The following is an 18,077-nucleotide window of genomic DNA, read 5'->3' as shown; positions in this document are numbered from 1 at the left end:
ACATTATTGGAGCAACTTTCCTCACACTTTTCCATTTTCTGTTGCAATGTTAAAATCTACTAGATGCAGTGCAATAAATGGTCATGAGTTCATCCTGAAGGGAATGGGATAACTGGATAAACTAGAAGTGAGAATTGCACTGGTAAAGTAGTATATAGGGTTGAGAGTCATATGGGATTTAAAAGATTTTAGAGATTTAGGACCATAGCCTGCTATCCCTGGGCACATGGAAATGCCATTGGAATCAATGTGTGTTTGATGTAAAAATCAATGTCAGCTTATTAAGTTATTAAGAAGCTGGGAATGGGGGACAGGGTATGGATCACTTGATGATTACCTGTTCTGTTCATTCCCTCTGGGGCACCTGGCATTGGCCACAGGGCTAGATGGACTATTGGTCTGACCTAGTATGGCCTTTCTTATGTTCTTATGTTTTGAAGCACACTGTCTTGGTTCACTCCCCTCTCTAAGATCAAAGATATGATATTCAATAAAAAGAAATAAAGAATAAAAAAGTAATTGTTTAGTTTTCTTTGAGAAAAGTAAAAAATCCCTTCATATTAGCTCTGTAGCACTTGCACAGTCCAAGGGCAAAACTGTTGTTGTACATATCCTAACGGCATATATGAATAGGAAACCCACGAAATCATCCACTTCAATGAATGCACTTTCGTTCTTGGCTACACTTCTGTAGGAACCTCATTTCCACCACCTATCTGGAGTGGAAGGCTGGAAAATAGAGTGAGGTCTCTGTTCTACCCATTCTGACTAATGCTGTTAATGTGACTCTTTTTCACTGGTTTCCCACTGAGCTCTAGCTAGCAACAATGACAATGCTTATCATGCACCACTTCCTTCCACTGTTAGGCTTTTCCAAAGTGTGGCAGATCTAGATATGAATTCCTTCAGACCAGAATTGAATTAGTTTTTTTTTTCTTCCTTAGGGAGAAACACAGACCAGATCAGTTTGACTCCTAATTTTTAAATGAGTGATTTCAATAGATAATCTGTTTGGGGGAAACAATTTAAGAAAAAGGAATGGTACTCTTATAAAAACAGGCAAGAACTGTCTGACTATTCAGATAAATAATTAGATCTGACAAAAGGAAATGATCAAACTCACACTGAATTTACTCTTGTCATTTCATTAAATGAATGAAAATCTCTAAATATTTTATATTTATTCGAGTGATATCAGATCATTATTTAATCATACAGATAATATAAAATGATGTGATCAATATGTAGATGCAGATTTTATAGTATTCTGGCTCTACACAGCCATTTCCAATACACTGCTCATATCTGCTTTCTAACATACAATATAGAAATTTATGCAAATAATAATATCAAGCACATTTTGGTTCTGATATATGTGGACATTTTTATTTTTAAACAGGTGTGCTTTGCATATAAATAACATGGGAGGAGCAAGTAAACAAAAACTTTGAATTGGAATACCCATAAACTTTGGGATCAGGAACTGAACTTTACAAGTGTTTAATATCTCTATACTGGATTGAACCAAACCTTGGACCTGAATATGTCTAAACTTTTGAAAGTCTGTATCCCAATTCAAAACTCATTTAGCACCTTGAATTCAACTCTAGTTAATACCCATGCCATTTCACTAGGGAAATTATATGTAGAAGTATGGGGAAATGCTCAGGAAATACCTGTACTCCATATTTCAGAAAAAAATATCCATGTAACAGATGATCACTGACGTTTGGAATATGACTATTTGAAATAAGAAGTTCTTTAACTGACATGCCCTACTCCTTAAGGATATTAAGGGGTGATCTGAAGTGTATAAAATGTCAATGCCTGTGATTTTAGAATTAAATGAGTTTACGAAAGGAGATGAACAGGCTTAGAGATCCATTTGAAAAAAAGTTTCCAAAAAGGGTTTAGAATATACATTTTACCCTTTAATCTTGTTTAGCATAAAGAGAAATATTATTGTATCAATATGCATGGCTGAAATAATGGGTAACATGAAAACATGAATAACTGATCCACCCGCAACAGAGCTAAAAGATATGCCCAACCAATCAAATGTTAGTAGCTAGGATAAATTCCTCTTCTCCTTGGAAAAGGCAGCTATGGCTCCTGTGAAAGGAACCAGTACAACAGCCTTAGACCTAGAGAGAGAAGAGGGAGCAGAATAACTATATTACTAGGGAGAAAGAAAGTAGCAGGGACAGGCATAAACAGGTAGCAGTTAGCCATTGGAGCCATTGGCCAGGCCCCGAGGAAAGAAGTTAATTTTTAAGTTAAATAAACCCAAACCATCAGAAAGGGAGCAAGCTGGGCTGAGTTTGGAGTAGCAGACAGCCATCGGGATGCCTGGAGGAACTAAGCTGAAGTCTGATAGGAAGATGAATTTGTGAAGCAAACTTTGTCATGGTCAGCTCATATAGAGATGGCAAGTGATTGGCCAAAGCTCATCCTGTAAAATATGAGATTAGTTCTTGGTTGAGGCCAGAGCTGTACTCTGTTGAGAAATGGTATAAGATTGGCACCTGGGGGCTTACTATATTAGGAACACACAAACTGGACTATTAAGTGATATTGGCCAGTAAGAGAGATTAGAGGAAAGACTGAGTCAAGGTAGTCGCAGAGGAGGGACAGAATAGGGTAAAAAGCAGGATTTTGTTTTTCTGAATCTCTGAAAAATCTAAATGTATGTAATCTATTTTTATATTTGTGTGTATATATATATATATACGATGGCTGTCTGCTAATCTCTATTCTGTAGAGGTTTTTTATTTTTATTTTTATAGCAGATCTCAAGAGAATTTATGGAATCTATTTCCAGCTGGAACTAAATTATACTAATATGTATCTAATTCCTTTCTTTGTTGATCTAGACTTTTCTGTTTTCAACCTAGGAATATAGACATTTCTATACCAGATCAGATAATGTTCCATGTATCCTGTCTCTAACAGTGACCAGTAGCAGATGCTTCAGGAAAAAACAGATAGGAATACCCAAAGTGATCATTTCTAAATTGATATGCCTACAGGAGAAGTTTCTCTCTAATCTCAGGCAGTTAGGATGGAATTCACAAGGGGCAAATAAGATGAACATTGCAGCACCTAATTTTCAAGCATCTTGTTACCAAATTGGAATTCACAGCCCTGAGTTAGGCACTCAGGCTCCCTATACAATGCATGGTGAAAGTGAGGTGCCTAAAAAAGGAATTCACAAAGCTCAGCACGCTGAGCAGGGAGCCAGTAAGAAATACTTAGCAGAGGGGTATGGCATCAGCCCTATTGCTCAAAGGGAGTTTAGGTGTCTGAAGGGAAGTGCCACCCTCCACTTTGGATTCACAGCTATGAACCCTCTCCTGGAGTTAAGCTCCTAAGCCAAATCAGTACTTTTCACTCGTCTTTACCCAAATGTTCAATGGTGGAGCATTCAACCAGGGCATAGGGGACCCAGAATCAAATCCCCCCTCAGTCTGATGTGGAGCAGGGATGTGAACCTGGGTTACCTCCCATGTGAGCGCTGTGGGCTATTTGAGGGTGGGAATCTCTCCTGTTGAAACTGTTCCACTTTGTATAAAACACATAAATATTCATTGCACCAGAGAGAGGAAGAGAAGAGAGACTGATTCACTTTATAGCCCAATAGCAAGGACATTCATTTGGATTAGGAGGAACAAATACATTCAAACAAGCCCTTGCTTCAATGAGTATTTTATACAAAGTGGAACAACTTCAGCAGGAGGGATTGAAAGAACCCACCACCCTAGATAATCCTACAGTCTGGTAACTAGAGCCCTCCCCTCGCCCATAGGAGACCTGCAGTCAAGCCACTACTCCACATCAGGCAGAGGACGGATTTGAAGCTGAGTTTCCCACATCCTGTAGCACTATCTAACCACTGAGCTATTGGGGGAGAGGTAGGCAACCCCACCAGCCCTTCCAGTGTTGTGGGCAGGGTCCAATTTGGTAGAAATCCTCGAATGCAGCCTCTGAGCACACCTACTAGAACAGGCCTCACAGGTGAGATATGCTGGGGAATGTCTAGTTCAGGGATCGGCAACCTTTGGCACGCGGCCCGCCAGGGTAAGCCCCAGGCGAGCTGGGCTGGTTTGTTTACTTGCCGCGTCTGCAGATTTGGTCGATCGCGGCTCCCACTGGCTGCGGTTCGCCGCTCCAAGCCAATGGGAGCTGCAGGAAGTGGCGCGGGACGAGGGGTGTGCTGGCCGCGGTTTCCCGCAGCCCCCATTGGCCTGGAGCGGTGAACAGCAGTCAGTGGGAGCTGCGATCGGCCGAACCTGCAGACGTGGCAAGTAAACAAACCAGCCCAGCCCACCAGGGGGCTTACCCTGGCGGGCCGCGGGCCAAAGGTTGCCGATCCCTGGTCTAGTTTGTGAATTTACCTGGTGTTAGTCATGAATTTGGTCCCAAACTGCTCAGTGGTGTTAGGAATGAGGTGGCTGTGTGTATTCCCACTGGCAAAAACTGACAGCTTGTCTACACAGTGCACATTGCAACAGCAAATGGCCCGTGTAGACCCTGAAGGCACTAAAAAATTCCTGAGTGCATGTTATGAGGCAACACTTTAAATCAACATGATGTGATTTTAAATTGTATCTTGACTGGAATGAAGAAGTACAGTGATTCCCAGCAGACTGAAAAAGTGATCAACTATAAAGGTATTGTACATAGGACAATAGTCTTCATTATAAAGTCAAACCATCAGTTTACATACCATATGGCATCTTTGATTATACCCTTGAAAAATGTATTTTTGGACTTACTGTGCTGCAGCATCTGTTGCGCCCTTGTGGGGATTATCTATTTTAGCTCAAAGGATCATATACAGTCCTCTCAGACTTGAAGCAGCCACCTGCATAAGCTTAAATGATAATTTTCTTAAGGTGTACAATTCTTTTCCTTCACATTCAAGTTTTATAATTCATTTTTAGTCGCAGAACTTTGAGGGGGGGGGTTAAGTTATTTTCACATCATTTTTGTGTCATTGTACCCATGGTTTGGGGGTGCTACAATGTATTTGAAGGGCATCATTTGGCAAATGCTTTACTAATTGCACTGTGGAATAACTTAAAATGTTGTGTTTTATCCTAAAGGTGATGTATCAGTGTCATTTATTTTACATCACCCCTGTTTCTTAGGCTCAGCCAATATTAATTAGTCTGTCAATATTGTTTGGATCCAATAACCAGTGTCCAACTAGAAGAAGCATTAACAAGCATAGGATAGAATAAGGGTTCTTCTGGCTTTTAGTTATGTCCTACCTATTTTATAGATCTGGACTCTATTCCAAACTATGCGACTGACTCACTTTGTAACATTTAACCACTCCTTAATTCTGTTTTCCCATTAATAATATCGGCTTCATAACACTAAATTATGAGATCATTGGCTGAAGATGATTATTTATTTTTTGGCTACTTCAAAAAGTGGGTACCCACAAATTTGTGGGAAGAGATCTCTGTACTTGGCCTTTTTACACCTGCTCCTACATCTGCTGCCAGAAAATGGCACTTTTGGGAACAATGTTATTTCCTCTGCACCTGGGGTACTCTAAGATGGTGGCTCTATCTTTTCCAGAAATACATGAACACAAAGCCCAAGTTTTAGTGTTTCTGAGACTTACTCAACATAATATAAAAGCTAACATACAAATAGAAATCTTTTAATGTTTTTATTAACCATTTCTCTTTGGATTTGCATACATGAGTGACTGTACATGTGTCCAGGTGTGTGGTTGTGCCTTAGCCCCCTCTCTCCCCCCCATTGTCCATGACTAACCCTCCCAGAAGAACATGTCTGAAGGGGAGTAGAGGGTGAGTAAGCTAGCATGCTTCATGCTGTGGCATGGCCCCATACTCATGCCAATTTGCAGCATGGACACGGATAAGGGTCTTGAGTTTCAATGTTCCAACAATGCACTCAACCCTTTTCTTCCTGACCCTTACCCAACCTACCAAGCTCCCTGACACCCGTTTTCATTGGTAGTACCAAGCTGCACTGACCACTTCAAAGCAGCTTTCTGGTGCACTGTTTAGATCAATGCTGGCAACCATGGCTCCTGCTCTGAGAGCAATTGCCTGGTCTGCTGACCACACCTCAGTGCTGATCAATGTGAAGTTGGAGTACATCATCCTCCACAACTTCTCCTCAAGTGGCAGGAACATTCATCTATCCTGGGAAATTTCATAGAGGCTGGAGCAGGCAGGCATTGAGTGAACTGAAGCCCAGTGCCAGGAACACATTTGAGTATTTTGCTCTCCTGTACAGGAGCCTTGAACAGTTACTATGGAAGGGCTCATCGTACAACCCCCTTCTGCAAGGAACTTGACCAGAGGCTGTCAAGGACCCCCTGTACAGAACCTGAAATAGTTCATGATCTCCTCCTGAATCGTGCCTGCCTCTTGGTGTGATGGCATGCTGATGGCAGCCAGAGTGAGGATGCAGCAGGAACTATGGAGGATGATCCAGAAGTCCCGGAGGATGTAGAGTATGTATTTTTGCAGCTCTACCAGGAGGAGCCATTAGAGGAAACCTCTCTGTGACACTGAACCCCATATTCTTCGCAGTAATATTATGATATGATTTTGGCATAATTATAATGTATTTTATTTATTTATTTATTTTATTTATGCATGATAAGACATGTGAGGTGTCATTGGAAAGGTTATGATTTACTGAATATGATTATCCTATTTGTATGCATATATCATTTTTGTATCTGAAGTTAGGAATATTGACTATATATCTGTATTACAAATGTAGTTACACCTGGGGAACACCCACTAGGCAAAAGACTCAGTCTAGATGGCTGGCTGGGAAGGGCCCATTCAGGTTAATAAGTCATTAAAAGAAAACAATAGGTGTTAGAAGAAGCTTATCTCCCACCAGGTAGCCTTCCTGAGAACACTACAGACAGCCTCCGAGTTATGGCTACTGTGTCACTACAGGGACATGTGACCAGGTCACCTAGTGCTGGTCTCCATCTTGGGATATCAGTGTTTTTCCACTGATTGGTGTGGGAACCAAGCTTTAAAATAAAGGGTTCCCGCCATATGCAAAAGCTATTTAAGGCATGGGAGTGATATCATTGTGGTTCTTCACTGACTTCCCACCCAAAGAGACTCTTGGAAACACCTAAGGAACACAGACTGAAGTAGAGGAAGTGCTGGACCCAGGCTAACGGGATTTTTAGTCTGGTAAAGGAACACCTGGGGTTTTTAAGCTGAAAGCAAGTGCAGCTGGCCCCTTAAGAATTTGCAGCCTCCTTTTATCATCACTTCGGGTGAGAATTTGCTATTCATATCCAGTCTCTTTAGTATATTAAGCTTAGTCTGTGTGTTTTGTTTATTTGCTAGGTAATCTGCTTTGATCTGTTTGCTATCCTTTATAATCACTTAAAATCTATCTTTTGTAGTCAATAAAGTTGTTTTTGCTTTGTCTAAAACCAGTGTGTCGGAGTCATAACTCGGGGCAGAGAGTTGTTGCATATCTCTCTCCACATTGAGGGAGGGGGCAAATTTAATGAGGTTGCACAGTACAGTTCCCTGTACAGCACAAGATGGTATAATTTTGGGTTCATATTCCACAGGGGTAAGTAGCTGGAAAGTTCCTTAGCTGGAGCTTGTGACATTCCAGCCCATATTCTGCATAGAAATACGGTTATGATATGAATATGGCATAACTAAGATATGTCTTATGCAAGAGGGGTCATGTGAGATATCATTGAAAAGTTTATGATCTACTGAATGTGTTTATCCAATTTGTATGCATATATCATTTTTGTATCTGAAGCTAGCAATATTGACCATGTATCTGTATTTCAAATGTGCTACTTTGGGTGACACCCACGACTAGCCCTTCAGGTACAACAATGAAAAAGTCAGACAGGGCTGATGGCCCATCAACAAAGACAGTGGACTGTGAAAGAGCTTAGTTTTCCTGTGGATGCTTCAAACAGCCTATGAGTAATGGCTGCTACAGCCCTGCAGAGACATGGGACTGAGTCACCTGGTACTGGACCCCACCTTGGAATGCCAGTGTTTTTCCACTGGAAGACAAAGGGTTCCCGCCATACACAACACCTATATAAGGCAGGGGAGTGCTTTATTGTGGTTCTCCTCCACCTTCCCACCCAAAGAGACACTGGCACACACCTGGAAACAAGAACTGAAGAGTCTTCCCAGAGCTGATCTCAGTGTCTGTGTCTTTCTGCATCTGGGTGTGGCCCTACCTTTGTGTGTGCTAGAGGAGACTTAAGAGCCTGGCTCAGCAGAACAGGGTAAAGAGGGTCCAGGCTAGTGGAACAGGTGGGCTCAGTGGTATCCCTGTACATCAGGTGGCATCTTAAGTGGGGGGGGGGCAACCCATCACAGAGCCTTCCTATGCAGAGCTGATCACACCATCTGCATGTAACTGCAGCTGGGTGTGTCTCTACTTGTATGTGTGCTGGTAAAAGCGCAGGCTGCAGCCTGGGAGAGAGCTTGAAAGACTGGTCACAGAAGTACAGTGTAAAGGAAGCCCAGGCTGATTGGCCAGAGGGTCTCAGTTGTACCCCAGTTCCAGGTGGCACCCTGGAGGGAAACCGTCACACTCCCCACCCACTAAACCTGAGGAGTACCTCAATCCACAGCAGGACTCAGAACCCGAGGCTAATAAATTACAATGGACCTCCACTGTCCCCACCACTGTCCTGCTCTGGTGCCAAACTCGTGATTTTAAGATCCCGGGCATTTGGAATACTATGCACTAACTTTTCCTCCCTGAACAACATGCCATGCATTACTATGTCTCTGTGTATTTGAATTGCAGTGTTGATGCCACTGCATTGTCCCACCCCTCCCCTTACCAAACTCCAACTTCCTTCCTTCCATCCAACCCTCACTCTCCTCCACTCAGAAATGGCCCATGAGTAAGATACGATTATCAATTAATGCTTTTATTGATTTCTGATTAACTGCTATTATGCATTTGGCTGACGCTGTTATAATAGCTTTAATTAACAGATTATTAATGAACAATCATTGTGTCTGTGCATTTGTCGGCCAGCAGTCAGGCAGCAATCGTCCTGGGGCCATGTGGAAGTGGGGGAAGGGAAGGATGGGATAGAGAGATCCCGATTGGACATGGCACACTTTTAGAAAAATTATTGTTGTCTAAAGTTAGTAACAGCTATCTTTGGCCCTTAGCAGGTTATACAGTCTCAGAACTTCTTCCCCCCTCCTCCAATCTCTCAGTCCCCTTTCAAATGGGAGCCACACGGAATTGGGGGTGGGGTATCTAAAGGAGGGGGGAGGTTTGTTCCAGGAAAAGAGAGGGAACCGTTTTAGAACACTTTGGTTGCCTGAGAAAAAGTTAGTCAGAGCAGTCCCTTCTCCCTTGGAAGGCTACAAAGTTGTCATTGTCACTGTCCCTGGTGTCTGACCTTTCTCTGCACCAGTCCATGCTGCGCAAGCTGGGATACACAGGGGTGGGAGATGGATCTAGTCTGATGGTTGGATAAACACAGTGTGGTGTGCCTGTGCAATGAAGAGGTCAGGGGCTCGTGTGCTGATCTGAAACTTCAAGGAATAAAACAAAGTTGTGGAATCTCTTTCGTTCTCTGTCCATTTCACTGCTGTCAGGCAGGCACAGGGGCCAGATGTTCTGGCATTAGCAGAGGGAGTCTGGGGTGAGCAGGGGTTTGTTCATGGTTTGCTTCTTCCTGTATGCTAGCTGTGAATAGTCAATTTCCAGTCAAATTGCCTTCCAGTCCTGTTAGTATATTTCAGCAAATTTCTGGTGTAGCAGAAACTCCAGCTGGGTCTTGAGGTTCACCAGCAGTGAAAATCTGCTCGTTCCTCCTTTAAGGCCTAAACCCCTCCTTCATCAATATGTAGAAGGGTGACTATTAGTAGAAACAACTCTCTCACACAGATTTCTGGGTCGCGCCACAGGACTGGAAAGCGACCTCTCTTTTCCATTTTGGTAGCTTGAAAACAGTTGTGTGCTCCAAATGTTGGCCAGCTTTTAAAGAAGAAATTGCAAAGTGGTAACATAGTCCATGGAAGGAATGACTATTTCTCCCTTCCCCATCCCTTCAGACACTATGACATTTTTATTTATTTTTTAATACATTTTTATTATCATTAGTCACCTCTGCTTTTTCCTCATGGGCTGCAAAAGTTGCCTGAGAACCAAAGATACTAACAGACACATTCCTGTAATGCTGGAAAATATCAATACTGCGGCCTTCTACAGCAAAGCTGTGTTACAGGAGGGGATTTCTCTGCTTCTTCTAAAGGCAACCCCATCCCCACAAACAAACAAACAAAAACCCTGCTGTTCTCTTTCAATTGGCAGAACCTTCAGTTCCTGAGAATCATAGCATCATAGAACTGGAAGGGTCCTCGAGAGGTCATCTAATCCAGTCCCCCATACTCGTGGGTGGACTAAGTATTATCTAGACCAGGGGTGGGCAAACTTTTTGGGCTGAGCGCCACATCTGGGAATAGAAATTGTATGGTGGACCATGAATGCTCACAAAATTGGGGTTGGAGTGCACGGGGGGCTGAGGGCTCCTGCTGGGGGATGTGGGCACTGGGGTGGGGCAGGGGATGAGGAGTTTGGGGAGTAATAGGGTGCTCTGGGCTGGGATCAAGGGGTTCAGAGAGCGGGAGAGGGATCAGGGCTGGGGCAGGAGGTTGGAGCATGGGGAGAGACTCAGGGGTGCAGGCTCCAAGTGGCGTTTACCTCAAGTGGCTTCTGGAAACATCGGCATGTCCCTTCTCCAGCTCCTGCACAGAGGCGCGGTTAGGTGGCTCTGCACGCTGCTCCATCCACAGGGACTGCCCCTGCAGCTCCCATTGGAGCACTGGAGGGGGAGCCATTGGAGCAGGGCAATTGGAGTGCGTAGGAGCTGGAGGGGGGCATGCCGCTGCTTCCGGGAGCTGTGTGGTGCAGCCCCCAACTCTGCTCCATGGCTGGAGCCAGAGTGCCAGAGCAGGGCAATCCCCAGACTCTGCTCCCCAGTAGGAGCTCCAGGGCCAGCTTAAAATGGCTCGCGGGCCGAATCTGGCCCATGGGCCATAGTTTGCCCACCCCTGATCTAGACCATTCCTGACAAGTCTCTGTCTAATCTCCTGTTAAAAATCTCCAATGATGGAGACTCCATATGCTCCCTAGGCAATTTATTCCAGTGCTTAACCACCCTGACAGTTAAGAAGTGTTTCCTAATGTCCAACCTAAACCTCCCTTGCTGCAATTTAAGCTCATTGCTTCTTCTCCTATCCTCAGCGGTTAAGAAAAAAACAAGTTTTCTTCCTCCTCCTTGTAATAACCTTTTACATACTTGAAAACTGTAATCATGTCCCCTCTCAGTCTTCTCTTCTCCAGACTAAACGAGCCCAGGTTTTTCAATCTTCCCTCATACGTCAGGTTTTCTAGCTCTTCAATAATTTTTGTTGCTCTTCTCTGGAGTCTCTCCAATTTGTCCACATCCTTCCTGAAATGTGGTACCCAGAATTGGATACAATACTCCAGCTGAGGCCTAATCAGTGCAGAGTAGAGCGGAAGAATTGCTTCTCATGTCTTGCTTACAACACTCCTGCTAATACAGCCCAGAAGGATATTTACTTTTTTTGCAACAGCATTTCACTGTTGACTCATATTTAGCTGGTGGTCCACTATGACCCCCAGATCCCTTTCCACAGTACTCCTTCCTAGGTAGCCATTTCCCATTTTGTATGTGTGCAACTGATTGTTCCTTCCTAAATGGAGTACTTTGCATTTGCCCTTATTGAGTTTCATCCTTTTTACTTCAGACCATTTCTCCAGTTTGCCCAGATTATTTTGAATTTGAATCCTATCCTCCAAAGCACTTGCAACCCCAGCTTGCTATTGTCCGCAAATTTTATAAGTGTACTCTTTATGCCATCATCTAAACCACTGATGAAGATATTGAACAGAACTGGACTCAGAACTGATCTGTGCAGGACCCCACTCGTTATGCCCTTCCAGCATGACTGTGAACCACTGATAACTACTCTCTGGGAATGGTTTTCCAACCAATTTTGCACCCACTTTATAGTAGCTCCATCTAGGTTTCATTTCCCTCGTTTGTTTATGAGAGGGTCATGTGAGACAGTATTGAAAGGTTTACTAAAGTCAAGATATACCAAGTCTACTTCTTCCCCCCATCTGAACGAGTTTGGGGTCCACCTTCTGCTGTGGCCTTTCCACCTGTCTATGAATTGCTACCTCCTCCTTCTGCTGCTGAGCTGGAAGATCCTTTTTCTAGAAGTCCCCAGAAGAGACCTGGACCACACACTCCACCGGCACTCTAAGCCCCTTGAAGGGGGGCCCCTTCCAAGTGTCCAGGAGAGGAATGATAAGCATGCAGAAGTTCCTGAACCCCACCAAGTCCCTCCTTCCTAAGTATGATGAATGGAAAATATTTTCAGGGTTCAGGACTGGGATCAGTGATTCACAGCACATGGAATGTAATGGTGTAACTACCTGGTGTCATCATACTGCAAATAATTTTCTGGATGCACCCTGCCCCCACTCTGTACCCCAGATTCAGAAGTATCCAAAGTCCCAAGGGTACAAGAGAGGGATTGGGAAAGTGCAGTTATGTGCTTATAGGAAGCACAACTAGTTTTCAAAGCAGTAGCACTCACAGCACAGAACATGGGTAGATAAATGTCTTTATGGCTTAGTTCACAATGTAGAAAATTGAGACACAATTCCAATAACAACCCTGGCAAAGACAGTGTCTGCGACTCTCCTGTGATTAAATGGACACTCCTTCCCCCCATCACCAAAAAAACCACCAACTTTGACTAATTTCAAATTTAGCGGGGATTAGTGCTGCATAATTGCCACTAAGTGTGGTTAGCACCACTGATATTAAACTGTTAAAAAAATGGGTGCATATTCCTTTCCCCCAAAGCAAATGTTGATAAGGTCTTTGAGAGACTGAGTGCTCTGCATAGCAAAGGTTTGTAAACACATGTGAATCATGTTGACAAAAACTTTGCATAATGATTGTGTTAAACTCATCTGTCACCCTCCACTGCATGAATACAACCCTAAGGTGATAACCCAATGCAGATGCCCTGCTATAATTGTCTTTCATATATGAATTGTCACAGGAACAAACAGCTAATAACCTTCAGCTACAGCAGGGTTCCCAAACTTGGTTCGTGGATTGTTCAGGGTAAGCCCCTGGCGGGCCGTGAGACACTTTGTTTACTTGAGCGTCTGCAGGTACGGCTGCTCGCAGCTCCCAGTTGCTGCAGTTCGCCGTTCTCAGCCAATGGGAGCTGCAGGAAGCGGTGGCCCGGCCTGCGCCGCTTTCCGCAGCTCCCATTGGCTGGGAACAGCAAACCGCAGCCACTGGGAACTGCAACTGGCCATACCCGCGGACGCTCAGGTAAACAAAGCGCCTTGCAGTCTGCCAGGGGTTTACCCCGAACAAGCTGCGAACCAAGTTTGGGAACCCTTGAGCTCCAGGGAAACAAAGCCCTCACAAACCCATAAGTATATATCAGTGCTCCCTCCTGTACTTTTCCAGGTTTGCAGGATGTGAAGGTATCCGTTGGCATAGGCAGATATCATCCTCTGCTGCCCTGGTGTGCCAAGATGTGTTCACATATGGCATCCCTGATTTCCCTTTCCTGCTAGGAACCGTGACCAGTATGCATGAGTGGGACCTGGCTGCCTATACAGAGTTTATCCTAAGCCTACTCAGGAAAGAAGCACTCCTCTTTTACTCTCACAACTATGTAGTGCACAGCAGATGCCAATTACACAAATGATGTTTGCCACATTGACAGCCAGATGGGTGAGTAGGAAGCACCAAAGGGCTCTCCTACCAAACATGCACTCCAGGAACATTCTGCATCTTTTTAGCTTGTAACTGAATTTCCTTTTTCTGATGTCAGGATACAGTTTCATGACCCTAGTTAGAAGCAGGCATGTGGGGTCCCCCAAAATAACATCTTGACTGACACTTAGCAGAACCATATCACTTCTGTGAAATAAAGTCCCTTCTTCCCCCTTCAAATACATTCTTGATCCCCTCAGCACCATGATGTCATGAGTCTTTACAGAGTTTCCCATCTTTGTATTTATCAATCTGCCTCTGTGATTCAATAAGCCTTGCAGAATGACTGAATAGTAACCTTTTATGTTCACATACTCAGTTGCTTCCTTCTGCTACTTTGTTTTGGGCAAATTATTGGGATATGAGTGCCATCGATGGCCCCTGCATATATAAGAGCATAAGAACAGCCATATTGGGTCAGACCAAAGGTCCATCTAGCCCAGTATCCTGTCTTCTGATAGTGGCCAATGCCAGGTGCTCCAGAGGGAATGAACAGAACAGTAAACATCAAGTGATCCATACCGTGTCGCTAATTCCCAGGCTCTGGCAAACAGAGGCTAGGGACACCATTCTGGCTAATAGCCACTGATGGACCTAGCCTCCATGAACTTATCTAATTCTTTTTTTAACCCTGTTATAGTCTTTGCCTTCACAACATCCCCTGGCAAAGAGTTCCACAGACTGACTGTGAGTTGTATGAAGAAATACTTCCTTTTGTTTGTTTTAAACCTGCTGCCTATTAATTTCATTTGGTGACCCCTAGTTCTTGTTTTACGAGAAGGAGTAAATAACACTTCCTTATTTATCTCCACACCACTCATGATTTTAGAGACCTCAATCATATCCCCTTAGTTGTCTCTTTTCCAAGCTGAAAAGTACCAGTCTTATCAATCTCTCCATACCCCTAATCATTTTTGTTGTCCTTTTCTGAACCTTTTCTAATTCCAATATATCTTTTTTGAGATGGGGCGACCACATCTGCACACAGTATTCAAAATGTGGGCGTGCCATGGATTTATATAGAGGCAATATGATCATTCAGAAACAGCTATTATTTCTGGAACTTTTATTATGGCAACCACCTGTGGGTAGATCAGTATTAATTGCCTCACAAATCTGCATAATCTCAACCCCAAAAATAGACTTTCCAAACTCAAAGTGGTTTGCAATGGACCTATAGCTGTCTGGTGTTCCTAGCTTCCACAGGGCAACAGCCACTCGCTTCTGCATCTGTATGGCTGCCCTGAATCTAGTGTTCTGGTGCTGGAGGCCTAAACTATCTTCCCAAGCTTTCCTCTCTCTAAATCTTTCCTATTCAGAGGACCTTCTCTGTCCCAGCTCACTGTTCTGCTGGGTGAATAATGGATTTTTCTGTTTTCAGACAAGTCTCAAAATTTTAAAAATATTGCATTTCAGTTTGAACCAAAACCAATCTTTTTTTAAACAAAGTCAGTAAATCAAAAAGTCTAAGAATTTTCAGGTTGGGTCACAACAGAAGGAGAAGGACAAGGAGAACTAGTGAAGGAGCCTCTTTGATGAGCTTTAGCCAGTCCAGGGGAGGATGTAGGCTATGTCTACACTACAGACCTTACAGTGGGCAAGGTCTCCCATGTAGCAACTCTATGCCGAAGGGAGAGAGGTCTCCTGTCAGCATAATTAAACCATCCCCACTGAGCAGCAGTAGCTATGTCGGTGGGACAGTGTCTCCTGCCAACATAGCACTGTCCACACCGATGCAGTTGTAGGTGAAACTTATGTCAGCCATAGATGTATTTTTTCACACTCCTGACCCAACAAAAGTTTTACTGACAAAAGTGCTAGTATAGACATAGCCGTAGTAATACACTGCTGGTATAGGCCAAGCATAAATTACTACACTATGGCAACAAGGAAGAAGCAAGTTAGAAATTGTGACTCAGAGGTGTAAAGTCAAAATCTATCCCACACAAAATGTTATTTTATCTGTAAATTTGGGAGTACATTTGTAAAAACCCATTTTCCCTGGATATCAGAAAACCAACACATTATGAAAATCAATCCAATGTGCAAATTCATGAGTATAATTGTTTTCCTATAGTGCAGGGGTCGGCAATGTTTGGCACGCGGCTTGCCAGGGTGCTTACCCTGGCGGGCCGGCCCAGTTTATTTACCTGCTGACGCAGCAGGTTCGGCCAATTGCGGCCCCCACTCGTCGCGGTTCGCTGTCCCGGGCCAATGGGGGCGGCAAAAAGCGGCGCGGGCGAGCGATGTGCTGGCTGCGGCTTCTCGCTGCCCACTGGCCTGGGACGGCGAACCGCGGCCAGTGGGGGGCCGTGATCGGCCGAACCTGCCGCATCAGCAGCTAAATAAACTGGCCCGGCCCGCCAGGGTGCTTACCCTGGCGAGCCGCGTGCCAAACGTTGCCGACCCCTGCTATAGTGATTTATTCTAGTACAAAACAGCAAAAACTTTAGTACAGTCTCTACTTTATAAATGTCAACTAGACAAAACTTTGTTCTTGTGTTTTATTGCTTAAAATATAAAAGTATTGATACAAAATTGGAGGGGGAGGAGGGACAAAAAGCTGTTATACTTAACAGTTGAATACTCAACTTTTCAATCCTACTTTACTTTGAGAATCTATTTACATTTTGCATGAACAATCCATTTTAAAGCTGCATTATCCTCTCACTTGCAACTGATTAGAATTTTCAGTCACCCTCAGGAATGTGTTAAGTTATGTAAATGTAATGCATTCATATAGTCAGTGAAGCGTGATACCTATTCAATGCCTCCAATATGCTTGCATCCACCCATGGACAAAGGAGTGTTACCTGAAATGACCTCAAATATAATATCTGGTTTCTATGTATATGTAGCACATGATGTCTCCCTGTGTCATATCATAAATAGAATATATAATTCTATTCCATATAGGTGCTTATACTGTACTCAGCAACAGAGGGTCCTGTGGCACCTTTAAGGTGCCACAGGACCCTCTGTTGCTTTTTACAGATTCAGACTAACACGGCTACCCCTCTTATACTGTACTCATCACTCTAGTATCAGATTGCCTTCTAATAGTGCATTAAGCAATGTGTCTATATGGCTGTCATGTGTTGTTCTCTCATATCCACCAGAAGGGGACAATTGTGTGCAATGGAATGTTTTGTTTTGGTAGTGTGTTAGGTTATTTTTCTGTTGTTGGGGTGTTTTGGGGTTGTTATTGTTGTTGTTTTGAGGGGGGGTATTTTTAAATATACACATTCTATGTGTTTAAGAGAGGCCCTGTAATACAGTGGGGAATGTCCAGCACGGGGGCTAAGGAGAACTGGGTTCAGTCACTTCACCCTCTCTGTGCCTCTATCAAGCCGGTGGGGCTCTTCAGCTGTGGCAGGAAGTCAACCTAGCAGAAGGAAAACTCTGATTTCAGACTGAGAATGTTAAGTGTGGCCAGTTGGTTTGTAAAAGTAGTGCTGAGGTATGGCTGTGCACCACTGACCCTGGCTAATGGGGCAAGGTGGAACAAGTATTGATGATGTGTTTCTATGTGTTACTCTTTGAGAAATGAAAGAAATGTACCTTGCATATGGAATGGAAGGTGATGAAGTTTGTGATGGTCCATAATTCCTGTGGGAATTCATTCCACCATCTTAGAGTAGCCCCCAAGAAAGCTTTGTCTCCTACACAGATGAGTTTTACCCAATTGTCTACCACAGTCTTCATCCTGAAGCTTTAGTCAGTCTTTTAGGCCAGGTCTACACTACTGCTGCTGCTCAATCTAAGCTATGCAATTTGAGTTATGTTAGTAGCGTAACAAAAGTTGACATAGTTTAGATCTACTTACCGCGGGGTCCACACTACTCTATGTCAATGGGAGATGCTCTCCTGCTGACATTGCTTTGGCCTCTCGTTGAGGTGGAGTACAGAAATCGATGGGAGAGTGCTCTCCCATCAATTGAGCATGTCTTCAATAGACCCACTAAATCGATGCCACTGCATCGATTTCAGATGTGCTGATTTAGCTCCGTTGTGAAGACAAGCCCTTAGATACCCTAAACTCAGGCCCTGGAGCACCTTGAAGATAAGGACTGAAATCTATGTCTCATTTAAAGCACATATCATGTTATCCATGAACACTAGGTGTTTTCACCTTTTTCAGATATTCTTTTAAATATCTAATTGCCTTTGCACACATTTTTCACTTCATGTTCTTTTTCAA

This window comes from Terrapene carolina, unplaced genomic scaffold (assembly GCF_002925995.2).
Source record: "Terrapene carolina triunguis isolate 2854851 unplaced genomic scaffold, T_m_triunguis-2.0 Scaffold23, whole genome shotgun sequence".
Taxonomy (NCBI): Eukaryota; Metazoa; Chordata; order Testudines; family Emydidae; genus Terrapene; species Terrapene triunguis.
This window is presented reverse-complemented; position numbering follows the sequence as displayed.